This window comes from Perca flavescens, chromosome 3 (genome assembly GCF_004354835.1).
Source record: "Perca flavescens isolate YP-PL-M2 chromosome 3, PFLA_1.0, whole genome shotgun sequence".
NCBI lineage: Eukaryota > Metazoa > Chordata > Actinopteri > Perciformes > Percidae > Perca > Perca flavescens.
The window spans coordinates 24679229-24692953 of record NC_041333.1 but is presented as its reverse complement, the minus strand read 5'-3'; the positions used below and the strand labels follow the sequence as shown (position 1 = coordinate 24692953).

The window sequence follows — 13725 nt, the reverse complement described above, 5'->3', positions numbered from 1 at the left end:
CATTTGGTCACAGCTTGGACTATCAGAAAAGTCAAGACGGTGATTTCCAGTCACAGATAATATGTTATATATATTTCAACAATTTGGCTATTTTGTGTGTCTATTTAGGACACATCATTGGTGCAAATCATCTAATAGCACGATGTGTCACAAATCACAATTATAGATTAACACGGACACTTACACTCTAATTAGTCCAAATACAAAAGTGATCAAATATGTTATCACACAGATAAGACACTTTTTGCTGTGAACCAGCTTTATAGCCTAATTAATACCAAATCATATTTTGTTCTTGGTCTCCCTCTATAATCTGTAAAGTAAATACTTGGAGATTGCCACACAATGCCTTCATAATTGAAGTCACTTATATAATTGCACCCCCTGGTGTTGATTGGGGATAGCTCTTCTGTTATCTGTGACGCTGATAGGCTCCTAATGAGATGAGAGAAATCATAAGTCACACATCATCAGTTCACCAGAAATCTCATGTGTAACCTATCTAAATGACAAAGGAGGAGCTAGCTGCGGTAACATTTTGGAACATTCAGGAGCTGAACTATGTTTGCATAACACTTTTTTAATCTAAGTTTGTGAGGCCTGGATAATATTTTCCTCTTTTTTGGACATTGACGTTATCACATATCACCAGATCTTATTTTCTGGGTCCCCACAGAAAACTCTAACCTATTTTAACCGTGAACATTGTTTGTTAAAGAATTACAAAAAAACATATCAGTAATATTGGGCCTCATTCACCAATATCTTCCTAAGTTTTCTCTTAAATATTTTCTTAAGAAGGTTTCTAAGAAAAGTTTACGCCGGATTCATGACGTGTTCTTAAACAGCAGATTTGTTCGCACCTGTGTTCTTAGGATTGATGAATCCCAAGTCTTCGTAACTGAAAGCGCGTGCCAGTTGTTCCTAATTAGCATAAGAAAACGCCCCAAAAATTCCCATATAAGGACATGACACTTCCTGTGCACCTCCTGGGAGACATGTTGTCGGAGCTTGTTGGAGCCGCGGTGGAGGAAGTACTGATTCTCAGTATTTAAATAAAAGTACAAATAACCAGAGACATATTTACTTTAGTAAAAGTAGAAGGTGTCCACAACCACAAACAAGGCCTGGCTTTTAAGAAAAGTTCCTATCCTAACCATGAAACGGAAATATGTTGCTAGAATCGGAATGCGGTTGGTTTTATTCATGGATGTATTTCATTTTCTTTAACCATGCTAGTAAGCAAATAAAGTGTGTGAAGCAGCGCAAATGGGGAGATGTGAACAGGTCCAACCAAATAAATAAGATATGAACGCGTCTTACACAGCCTGGCGGAGGAGTAAACGACGCTGTGGAGAGAAATAGATGGCAACTTTGATTTAACTTTGATTTAACAACTTTGATCTATGGCAACCCATATATACAGTATCTACGGCAACCAAACTTTACTGGTGAGACAAACGTGTGACGGTCAGGAAGACGTTTTGGCAGGGGAGAACCTGATCAGAATGTAACGGAACATTGTAGAAATGTAGTGGAGTAGAAAGTATAGATAATTGCTGCAAAATGTAACAAAGTAAAAGTCAAAAGTAGGCTATGCACTATTGAGTCTACTTAAGTAAAGTACAGATAGTGAAAAATGTACTTAAGTACAGTTACGAAGAATTTGTACTTTGTCACATTCTACCACTGCATTTTGGCCCTATAAATAGCGATCAATCACCAAATAACACAGGATTTAATCATTTTAATTGCTGATGTAAATTGCAGTGTTAGTGTCTTTTTTGAATAATATGATTTTGTATCAACAAAGATCAGAAATACATTACAGTACAATACTATCATTGTAAACAACTAGAATTAAATAAAATGCAGTAAGTAATCATTTGGAGCAAATTGTCATCACTCAAATGTGCGTAAGAGTGCTTTTCAGTGTTTGTAGATTTTGTTCTTAGCTAAGAACAAATCCAAGTTAAGAAAACATTAGTGAATGCCAGAATCTTCGTAAAAAAGTGCGTAAGAAGGGTTTAAGAACACATTTATTCGTAAGAACGGTTGGTGAATGAGGCCCATTGTTAGTTGGTACAGGTGCTGTACCAAGAGTGGCTTTGCTTAAAGCTCCCTCTGGTGGAACCTTATATGTGCACCAAGTGCAACACCATATAATGATGAATAGGAGTGCAGCAGAAGTGTAGACTGTTGCGCTCTACATGTTGCTGTTTTCATTTTATCCATGTATTTCATTCATCTAAAAGCTAATCAACCATTATCTTTGACAATATGCTTTAAAAGAAAGTATTTCAGCACACCACTGATGGCAACACATTGGCTTCATTGTCAATCTGTTTTAACAATACTGTGGTCTTTTACCAGTGCTTTTTGTGTCTTTGTACTGATTATCTCTGGGTAATGAACATTGCACTGTGACCCACATCTACAGCATATTTCACTCTCTGACAACTACACTAATTATAGAGCTCCCATAAATTTAGATAGAGGTTAATAGCATGCTATTTTTTACACTTGTCCGCCGCTGCTATTCCACTTTAAAAACGTGAGTTGTCTTAGCATATAGATGGACTATGGAGAAGTTATCCATTTGTGGAGACTAAATTAACTAAGTACCTGATACTTGTACTATCTGCCAGGCCCGATTATGATTGATGCACCTATGACATCCCTGATAAATGTGAGCATTCATTTACATTGTGATTCTTTGACCTTAATAGCTCAGAAAAACCGTTTCTAAACTAGAACAATTGTGATTTGTTTCATATAGAGGTTCTGATTGGTGCCATTTCGAGAAAAAAAAAATGCCTGCACACTAGCTTTACAAGACACACAGCCAACAATGTTTCTTAATATTCAATAATGAAACTATTTGATTTTCTTTGTTAAACAGGGAAAGCAAGATGCATGAACATCAATTTAGTAAACTAGGATCTTAATTCTAAAAGCTATTAGTCCATCTAATTGAAAAATGAGGCAATTAATGATACATTATCTTTTAATGGAGCAAGCAAGTAAAATAAACTGTGGGCTAAATTAGACAAAGGAGATCCATAATTCTATGCTCTGAAGAGGAGAACCATTCAGCTGAGGATTTTACCTTTACCAGTGGCGATTTTATACCCTTTTTAGGGGGGCTCAACCCCTAAATTTCATCTCAGCCCCCTTCATTTAATTTTTTTTTTTTTAAGTCTGATCCTAGAATCGCCCCTGACCTTTACACTCTAAGCTGTGGTATAAATAATGTTTTTTTTTCTTGACTTACAGGGTGGTCAGAATTCATTTTCAACATCAGAAATCCACTCTGGACACAGTGTATACTGTAACAGTTTGTAACTAAACACTGAGACAATATGAAACTCAGAAGGGCTCACTGATAACCACACTGGCCATCAGGTTGCAGCCCAATAAAGCAGACTACAAACCACAGGTACCTAGGCAAATCTACGGAACAGCTTGATCAACTTTTTATTCATGCAAACCACAGAAACAATATTGTTGGTTTTATAGTTAGTTTTATGTCATACACAATAAGACCAATATAATTTGACATGTAGGCCTACTGTAAAATACAGTCAACTACATGCAAAATTTGAGCCCACTGCATCCAAGTCTTTATTATCTCACCAACTAGTTTGCAAGTAGGTTAAACCTTGTGTTGTCTTCCCGTTGAAGACCTTTTTTTGTTTTTCTGGGTAAAAACGTTTATTTTCCAACGTTTTTGTCACTTTTTCCGATGTTTGTAGATTTTTTTTCTGCGCTTTTTCAACGTTTTTGTTGGGTTTTTTTCCAAGTTTTTGAAGCTTTTTTCAACGTTCTTTTATCAATTTCTTTTCTTCGGATGTTATAAAATTGAATAAACCACCCAAATTCAATGAAAGTGGTGAACTGATCATTTATTTTACTTGTGAACAGAGTTGTATGGAACCATCCACGTTGAAATGAAAGAAACCCATATTTCTGATAGCCTATAGAAACTTTTTTATATAAAAAAACAATAATCATAACCAGGCAAACATCAATTACTTAATCTTAATTTGTAGTCTACTTGTACAGCTTTAAAATTCCAAAAAGGTGCATGATGTTTTATAGATTTACCTTGTAAACATTTCAGTCTGTCTAGCCTATTGATCATATGCAAAAGGCTATACAAAAGTTGGTGAAATATGTTGAAATGCCTTTGTATTTCTGGCCTACATCCCATGTTGCCCTTTAATCTCAAATATAGGCATAACGAGGGCACTCACAAAACAGATTTTTTTATATAGTCATAAGGATTGTGCTTATGACTAGTGAGGCACAAAGTGAGTGAAGTCACTTTTTTCCTTAACTGGGAACCCTCTCGAGGACACCTGCAGGTCCCCAGACTACACTTTGAGCACGAGGCTGTCCCGCCTCGCCTTGCAGCCTGTAGAGCAGATACAGACACGCTCCAACTGCAGGTTAATAATAGTGTAGCCTGCAGTAAGTCGTTTGCAGTAAGTTGCAGATACTATCCCCACTCAGTTATCTGACAGTCAGCAAGTTAGTTAAAATTTTTTAAGTGTTTCAGGCGCCATGGCCTTTGGGCATCTCATCCCTCAGCTGAGGCTGGAGGAGTCATCGGAAGACGGGCCGTTCAGGAGCATCGCCTTCCGCCCTTTCCAGCATGGACACCACCAACGTAGGAAGTCAAGTTCTCCCTGCGGTGACAGAAAACCACACAAGTAAGATTTCTTTACAGCCGTAGTAGGGTTAAGAGGTTTAGGCTTCCAGCGAGGAGAGAAATATATGAACAGACAAGGCGATTATTGTGGGTGATGTTGAAAGGATTAGGGTGTCTACGTTAGAAATACAGCTACAGCCTTTCCTACCCTAAACTGTAGTGTAATGAAAAATAAACCATGATAATCCACGTTAATAGTACAAATTCAGCCCTCGCCCTTGCTGCTTTTGATTGACAGAGATATATTACAGTGACACCATGGAGAAACAGCAGCAAAAAAGCTCTGATAAACCAACTACGTTACCTGCAAAGCAGCAAACAGACGAAGCTAGCAGCTAGCTGGTGAATATGCAAACATTTAGCAAGTTAAAGACCAAGACATATTTTCTCGGGAGTTGCTAGAGACCAAAACAGAGCTACAAAGGAGAGTGAATATTACACGGTAAATTAATGCTAATGTTGCTCGTGCAATGTTAAGTTGCCAAGTTAGGCAATTCTTTAACACAACTTTAAATGGCTGTCAGCCAGCTAAATGCATATAGCTAGCCTATGCTAGTCTTTTAAACTTGCCTTGCGACCTTTTTAGCATAATGTTACAGTTCTATTTAAAGATGTCTATGGGCAAGCTTAAATAACCTTAAAAAATATTATTTGTTCATTTATTGTAGACTAATATTAGGATACATTTTAGCATGAAAAACAGTAAAAGAGGTATTATTATGCCAAAAAACATAAAGTAACTGGTCCACTGAAGATAAAACTTTAACAAATGTTAAACTTGTATCAATGCACTGATATATCTAAATTGTTATTGATTAATGCAGTCCCTTTCAGTGTGGATTACAATGATACGTTCCTCAAAAGGCAGCCACTTATGTTGACCAGCTGTTTCTCTTGTCTTGATGACAGTTAATGTGGGAATTAAAGGTGGCTCAATTGCTTATAATGAGATATTTGTGTCTGGTGTTAATTGACACTATAGTGTAAAAAAAGGTCCTTGGAAAAACTGTATTCAGTAGTATTCAGACACAGTTTTCCTGTTAGTGCGTGTCTACTGTTGGGGGGTGGTGCAGTGGATATGACACATGCCTTTGCGGTGGGAGAACTGGGTTAGATTCCCACTGTGACACATCAACCAATGTCTCCCTGAGCAAGACACTTAACCCCTAGTTGCTCCAGAGGCGTGCAACCTCTGACATATATAGCAATTGTAAGTCACTTTGGATAAAAGCGCAATCTAATTGACATGCAATAATTAATAATACTAAATGTGTACTTTCTTGTCTATAGTGCACTGTTAGGCTAACTTGAGCATTTTACCATAGTAAGGTGTTATTGGAATTTTCTTCAGTGTGCATCCAGCAAGAGGCTGATGGAAAGTTTCATGAATCGTGAGCTTTACTTAAGGTTTAAGGAACTTGAATATTGCAAGATGCTCCAAAATGGCTGTTGCATATGAGATTGCTGTGAAACTGCAGACATCCCTGCCTGTTGCTACAGGAGCTGTCACGTGGGACAGTTAAGATCTAATTGGGGCTTTGTCTAATATGAAAACTGGCTGTTAGCAGCCTCAGTGGTAAGGTGATTAGGCATCTATATCTTCCTCTGTTGAACAGTTATCAGCCCCACCAATGTCATGAATCTATCTTGTGATTCTATTCTCTCGGTAGAAATGATGCTTGCCAACTGTGTCAGAGCCCGATTACACAGCTCAGTGATGGTGTTAGAGCACTAAGGGGCATCCGTCTAATGATGTGGCTTGTAAAGAGAGCTTCTGGGCTGAAAATTTGTTTGTTCTGCATTGTGATCAGATTAAACCAAAAGTGTTGCAATATGCCAAATTCTTTATGACATGCCCTCAATATTGGTTTGAATTCTCAAGGGTACTTTCTGGCCTAAGGAGCTGTGTCAGTGTTGTTGCTTTAATCACAAGAATCACGTTACCAAGGAAATAATGTGTGTGGGTGGGGGTGGGTGGGTTTGTGTGGGTGGGTGTGGCTCACTTGGCTGTTGCTGAAAGCAGTGCAGTACTCTGGCAATATTTGGGCATCATGGTACATTTTAATGTTGCAAAATGCAGGCGAAAATGCAAATTGTCTCCAGTAGCATGGCCTTCAACCTCCCCTTCAGAGAAAGAATGGGTGATTATCAATTGTCTGTGAAATTATGAATTATTTCTCAATGGTGCGTAGTCACTTGTCAGGTGTCTGAACTTGTCTTGGGTGAACGTAAATTGAGGTTTTATATAATTGTGGTGCCAGCCCCTCTGGCGTTCTCTGTTGCATTACAATCCTGTCTCTGCTGTCCTTACAGTTTTACATTGCTTTTTTTTTTTTTTTTTTTTTACTGTGGGCTTCTTATAAATCTGTGACACTATTCATATGAATCATTCCTTTTTGCATTGCCTGTAAATATGTTTGCTGTCATTGACCAAATGATGGGATTCACATATCAAATGATATTGTGACAATTTACAAGACTTGTGTTATGTAAGTACGTTTCGATGCAACTTCTTGCGTGGGTGTAATTTAGAAAACCCATAACTTCTGCTCTGCTCTTTTGGTGCATACTGTACAGGTTCGGTCAGCAGGAATTTTACTGCCAGTTGATTAAATTGCTCTTAGGGAAGCACTAATTAAGAATTCATCTGGTCCAGCCCATAACACTTCTCCAAGGCTTTTAGGTCCTATTCAACAATTTATATATCAACCCAACACCGGCAACTCAAACGCTCACAATAGGAAGTGGGCGGGTCCGGCATCCAAGCCGAAAAGGCAGACTGTGGCAGTTGTGTTATCGGGTAAATATGTCCAAAGCTTATCATCGTTATCGACCTGAATTTTATCGCGATCCCGTTTCGAGATTGTTTTATCGCCTAACTAGCAGTATCCAGGAAGCTAGTGTCACAGTGTGCCATGCTTAGAAATCTTCCTGTGTCATTACTGTCAGCACCTCCTTTTACTGAGCTTGTCATTCAGAAATTGTAATTCTTTTGTTGCCATGAAATTCAGTCAGATCACAGTTAACACATGGCCCATGCCGATGGCAGGGGAACTGGCTGAGATAAGGTGGTGCACATCCTGCATCAGGCAAAGTCAGAAGAGCCCCATACTGTCGGGGATTTACTGGCTCCTTTTTCATACTGCGTTGAAGGTATAAAGTCTAGTGAGGCAGAAACGGCTAGTTGAGGATCTGCTGAGACCTGGCCCAGAAATAAATGTTTTCAAGTGTCATGAGTCAAACCAAATGTTGTGGATTGGGCACGCACACATTCAATAAATGGATGTGGAAAATGTGAAGTGAAACCAAGTGTTATAAATTTAGCTAAAGGAAATATGGGTTAGGTTAGAGGATTTTTTTTTATTTTTATTTTTTTTTTAAGTTGCCGTCATAATAAATAGTATTCACTGTAATTGGGAGGAAAGGGAACAGAGAAGGGCAGCCAGTTGCAGCTCAGGAGGTAGGTCATTCAGTGACCAACATTTTAATCTTTAACTATAAATGTATCTGCCCCTTGTGGCTTGCTCAGGCTACTTTGACCCTTCCTCTGAAATGCACGCATGTGTGTGTACTTTATGTCTGATAGAGGGATATGGAAAGCTACATTTCTAATTAGACTGTGTGGAATATGGGGCCTGACTGGGTTAAATTATTGAATTGTGTCAGATTGAGCTCTGCGGCTGATTCCGATGCACTTTCTTCTCTGTCACAGCACGCTCTACATGGATGCTGCAACTGTGGATCCAGTGTGCGTATAAGGGAACTAATGAGGACACAGTCAAAGCTGTGACTGGTAAATGGGGCAGATCCAAGCCTTGGTCGAGGAATTGATCTTTTCTTTTATCCCTGCGAAATCTTGTGCAGCTGCTCCCTCTGACAATCCACAAACACAGCGAAGATCAAAGCCATAACGTAGTGCATTTTAAATCTGGGTTTAAGAAACAGGCTCCCCCACCACGGTCTATTTTGGCAAGCAAAACTATTACATGGGTGATTGTTGACAATAGAGATAGGGACGAAAGCTGTTGGGTCGCCTACGTTCTCATTAAAATGTTTTACTTGACTGAAAATATGAAGCTAAGCAGGTTTTTTTTTTTTTCACCAAAGTTGGTGCACAGTTTTCTTTCATAGCAAATTTGGGTCAGCACACGTGTAGAGTTCTGTGCTACTTATCTTACTGGTACACATTTGCATGCTACAGAGCTGTGTTGGGCCTCAAGTCTACCAATGTCCACTGTTTTCTACTTCTAGATATCATTTTTTAGAACATCTTAGTTGTGATAAAGTTAATTAAAATCGCTTTATCATCATCGGAAGATTTTTTGCCCACAGGCAATGGACTACAAGCCAGTCGTAGGAGCTACTTCCGCTTGTTTTCAACCCGCCCATAGGGGGTTGGACTGTTGTCTTTACACAAAGCTTTCCAAAGCAAAACGAACGTCAGCCATCTTGAATATTCGCTAAATTGGCTTCTCAGCATTCTCATGTGTACCACCGGTATACATTGGTACAGATCGGAGAATATGCAGGACACTTTATTACAGACAGAATACTCGACACACTACGCAAGCTTCGCCTGCTACGGAGACCAGCACCTCAGCCTTCGGTGTCGTCTGATGCTGCTAGCCGGGGAAAGGGACCTCGACAGTGGCGTGCAGGAGTTCGAGGCGAGCTAGGTGGAAAGCCAACGCTAGCCGGCCACCTGTTCCATCAATCCTGCTTGCAAGTGTCCGCTCATTAGACAACAAACTGGACTACATCCAACTTTAATGAAACTCCCAACGCAAGTTCAGAGACTGTTGTGTTTTTGTTGTTGTGGAAACACGGCTGAACAACAGTGTAGCGGACTATCCAGCTACCAGGCCTGCTGCTCTGTCGCCGGGTAAGACTAGTGGAGGTGGGCTGTGTTAACACGGACTGGTGCAGAAATTGGGTGCTTGGATCCAACTAACTGCTAACTGCTGGTGGAGTTTGTGACTGTTAAATGCCGACCATTCTACATTCAACGCAAATTTACGGCTGTTTTTGTAGTCGTATTTACAGCCCACCGAGCGCTAATGCTAGTATGCGTTAGCTAAACTTTACGGGGCATATAATGTGTGTGCACTAAATGTAGCCTGTTTCGTATGTTGTTTTTATATAATGTCGTTTTTATATATTTTAAATGTGTAACACCACTAGAGCCATGGTGAAACGTTGTTTCGTGTATATGGTTGAAATTACAATAAAACACACTTCAGTTGAGTTGACTGTCTCACTGTCTGTCTGTCTGTAAATGGTAGGTTTGGCTTGGGAGTAGACTCTAAAGCAGCGAAGCAAGTGCATTCTGGGATTTGTTGTCTTTCATCCACATGAGCCAAAAACACACTTTCTGGCTTTTCTCGGCCTAGAAGCCACAAGTTTCTAAAAAAATTGACATTTCTACTACAATTTTTAAAGATATATTCATCTTTCCAACAGTGAACTATCCCTTTATGTAGCTTGGAAAATCCAGTGTTGAACTTTTGTCCCCAGACTCTTCACAGCATGTTTGATCTGTCAAATTTGACACAGAAGACCTTTTTGAAGTTATCATAATGTTGTATTATTGTAGATTAACAGCAATGAACCCTCACTTGCCTTAGACTTCAACTTTTATTATATTAGAAGTTCATTTCCGTAAAATAATAAATGTTTAACTGGTCTGTTTGGTCCATAAATTATTAATTTCCCCAGCATTCAGCAACTGAGCAATCAGGCAGATAGGCTGCAGAGTCAGTTAAGCTCCTCTGGAAGGTAATAATATTCAGATAATCCAAACAACAAAAGCCATAATCCTGCTCAAATTCACTGCATGCTGTTGGTGTTGAACCGGCAGACCTGTTAACAAACTGCAGCTAGAGAGATTATAAAACTGAGCTGTGCTATTGGATCACAAGGCACCACAAGTTTTTCCACATTAATGCTATGCCATATGTCATTGTGAGAACTGGATAAATGCCTTGCTGTCACAGGGATATACTGTATTGACATACGTGTGTTTCATTCGCTGTTAAAGCTTTTTGTTAATTGATGTAATCGGTTGGATTGTTTTGTTTTAAAGATCTGGATGTGAAACGTAAAAGATAATCATGGTCTAGTGTAGACCAATATGATGTATACTAACCGTATGTGATAACTCATATTAATCTTCAAAGCCTACTGCACAAGAGTCATTAGTTTAAAGGGGATTAATGGCAAGTATTGTGTATACATGTAAATATGAAGAAAGGATAAGCTCATGGTAATTTGTTGTGTTTTTAGATTTTTTTTTTTTTTGTATTGCCACCATTGCTCTAGTTTAATACTGTATATCACAGCAAAGCATCATGTTTGTCAACACTGTTTTTTAATACCATGTGTAAGCATTTTGCACCTTCTCACTTCCAGGCTCCACAAGCCACTCTGCAAGTGACTTGGCTTTGTTCCTCCAAGGGCATCACCACGGAGCCTGGCTCACCCAAGGGCCCCAGCTAATGAGCCAACGCAGGGAAATTGATTTAGTATCCACCTTCCTATCTTCATACCCGTGCAGTCCAAAGATAAAACAGGGTGAGTCCCCGAGGTCATGGCTCAGTAAAGCCCTTCAAAGTAATTTCCTACCCTCTGACTGAATAGCCAAATTAATTATAGACCAATACAAACTAGAATCAGGGCTTATTAGTGAGCATATTGAATAGATGCAATCCAGCACTGTTAGCAGGTATCTTAATGGTTGTAAAGATGTACATGTGCTCCAAAGTAATTCAATGCATTTTTCCTCACGCTACTGTAATTCATTTGTCTTGTATGACATATTAAAAAAAAAAAAACATTCAACATGCAAAGTCAATTTGCCTGAGGTAATATATAGTACTATAGAATCTAATGTGCTAAAGCCACGTTGCTAATCTTCACTAAAGGTTTTCGAATCCCGTCAAGTCTTTAGTATCCTTCAGAGAATGTTTTTGTGTGTGAACACCATCAGTATTGGAGACAAAAAAATTAAACATAAAAAAGTAATATAAACAGTTAAATTCCTAAATATCTTCTCCTCTCACACACACACACAGTTCACATTTAAAGTGCTAAAGGTTCCTGAAAGTACATTTAATTTCTCAAAGCTTCTATTTAGACAAAGCTGCTATACTGTACACTCAATATTGTTGTATGTGAAATTTTCTTGTGTGCTATTCAAGGTTAAATTTAAACTTATCTTGTACTTCTTCACTAATTTCACTACACATATAGTATAGTAGCCCCGCAAATACAAAAAAGAATCTTTTGAATTTCTTCACACCACTTAACGTTCAATCTTTTCTGTTACCTATCAATATGCTCCAAATCATTACTACTTACCTACAGCATGCTGTGCAACCCAAAGGTGAGTTTTACATGTGAGGCTTGTTGTACAACCAAAGAACTCCTCCTCAAGAATAATTATGTATTTTTATAATTAATGTATTTAACCACTAACATGAGAATGACTCAAAACTTGAACCATCCAATATTCTTAAAGTAGTTGTATTTTCACTTTCCCTTTTCATCGTCAGTTTCCACATCAGTCAATGTGGTGCAGATCACTGTCCACATGGTGGCACAATAGCATTACTCTTACTTGATAAGAAATAGTGAGCAATCATTTATGTACTGACAAGCAGCCTCAGAAAGATTAAATCTTGCAAATTATCAAGATAAATGAAAAGGTTTAAGTTATTTAGTAACAGAGCTAGGGCAGGTCATCCCAAAATGTATTCTCAGTGGGTCAGGGTTAAATGATGTTGCAGCTGCAGGCCAAACAGTGATGTCAAACAAATACCTGACGTCTCTGTTACTCAGTGCATGCATCAGCCGTACGCACACACACAGACCATGAACTATTTCATGGACCAGCTCACAAGGTTAAGTAGAGTGTGGGGAAAATGAGCATGAAAGCTGCTTTTTAACAACATTTACAGGTGACATGTCAGGGATGTTAACACGGTTTCCTCTGGGTCTTACACAGTCTTAAATCCACTAAAAGTATTGTCGTAGGATTTAAATCGTTTTAAACAGGTATTAATAAACCTACATCAGTGCACTTTAGTTTTATTGTTGTTGTAGCAGGGTTCCCATGGGTCCCTAAAAAGTCTTAAAATGTCTTAAATTAAATTTCGTGAAATTAAGGTAATAAAATGTCTTAAATTTACTATAAATTTGCTGTAGGTATTAAATTAGCTGACTGTGTTTTTAAGATGATTACGTGTCCCGTAAATCGCCTAATGTGTCTTTGGTTACCTCACATTTTGTAGCCATTTGTAGTCTGTTAGGTATGATGAGGCCTTGCGGCATTTTCAGGAGTTTATCGTTACGTTAGCTAGCTAGTGACGGTGATGCATGTTTCACCTTATTTTATATAGCCGTGTGTGCTACTTTCAGGATGGGACGGTGCAAGTTAAATGAACAATGGTTTTCATTTGGTTCAATGGTTTTGATGAGAATAGGTTTCAGGGGTGGTTCAAGTCGGCAGGAAACAACGAGGTGCAATTGATGCCATAAGATGTAACGTTAGGGACCATCAGAGTGAAAGCACTTTAGCATTAGCTTGCTAAAACAAGTGGTACGCAGTGGTGGCTAGTGGGGCTGAAATGCTAAAATTTCAGACTCCCTCGCTGCTTCTCAACTGGCGGCTTTGAGTGGTTTTGTGTCGCCACCAGAAACTCAAAGGGCAGAGTGGTTGTGGGTTCTTCACACAGTAAGCAGACATGTTTATACATCTAACGTTGCCAACAAAATAAAAGTTAGCTTTGTAGAAATTGTGGGATTTCCCAAACTGAATAAATAGCGCACATATTTACACTAAACTGCTTTGCTAACCCACTGTGGTGTAACTAAGATATTTGTTGAATTTCTTTTTCCATTGACAGATTGAGCTCTGTATGTCTGCGAAATTCACATGCAGAAGCTATTTTTAACATAGCGCCCTGTCAGCGGCACGGCTGATGTGATCCAAACATTTCCAGTAACCGTTAACT

At 38.8% G+C, this 13725-nt stretch overlaps 1 protein-coding gene across 2 annotated transcripts in view; it reads left to right on the top strand.

The window, feature by feature from the left end:
* The first annotated feature begins 4107 nt into the window (after positions 1 to 4107).
* The window catches only part of gramd1bb (GRAM domain containing 1Bb), a 144283-nt gene continuing 134665 nt past the window's right edge, over positions 4108 to 13725 (top strand). Inside the window, exons 1-3 of one of the 2 annotated variants that reach the window (XM_028572402.1) lie at positions 4108 to 4451; positions 4554 to 4715; positions 11123 to 11284. The gene's annotated coding sequence lies outside the window, so the exon portion shown is untranslated. Of the gene's footprint in view, positions 4716 to 11122; positions 11285 to 13725 lie in introns of both variants that reach the window. The other variant, XM_028572395.1, reaches the window with a different exon arrangement.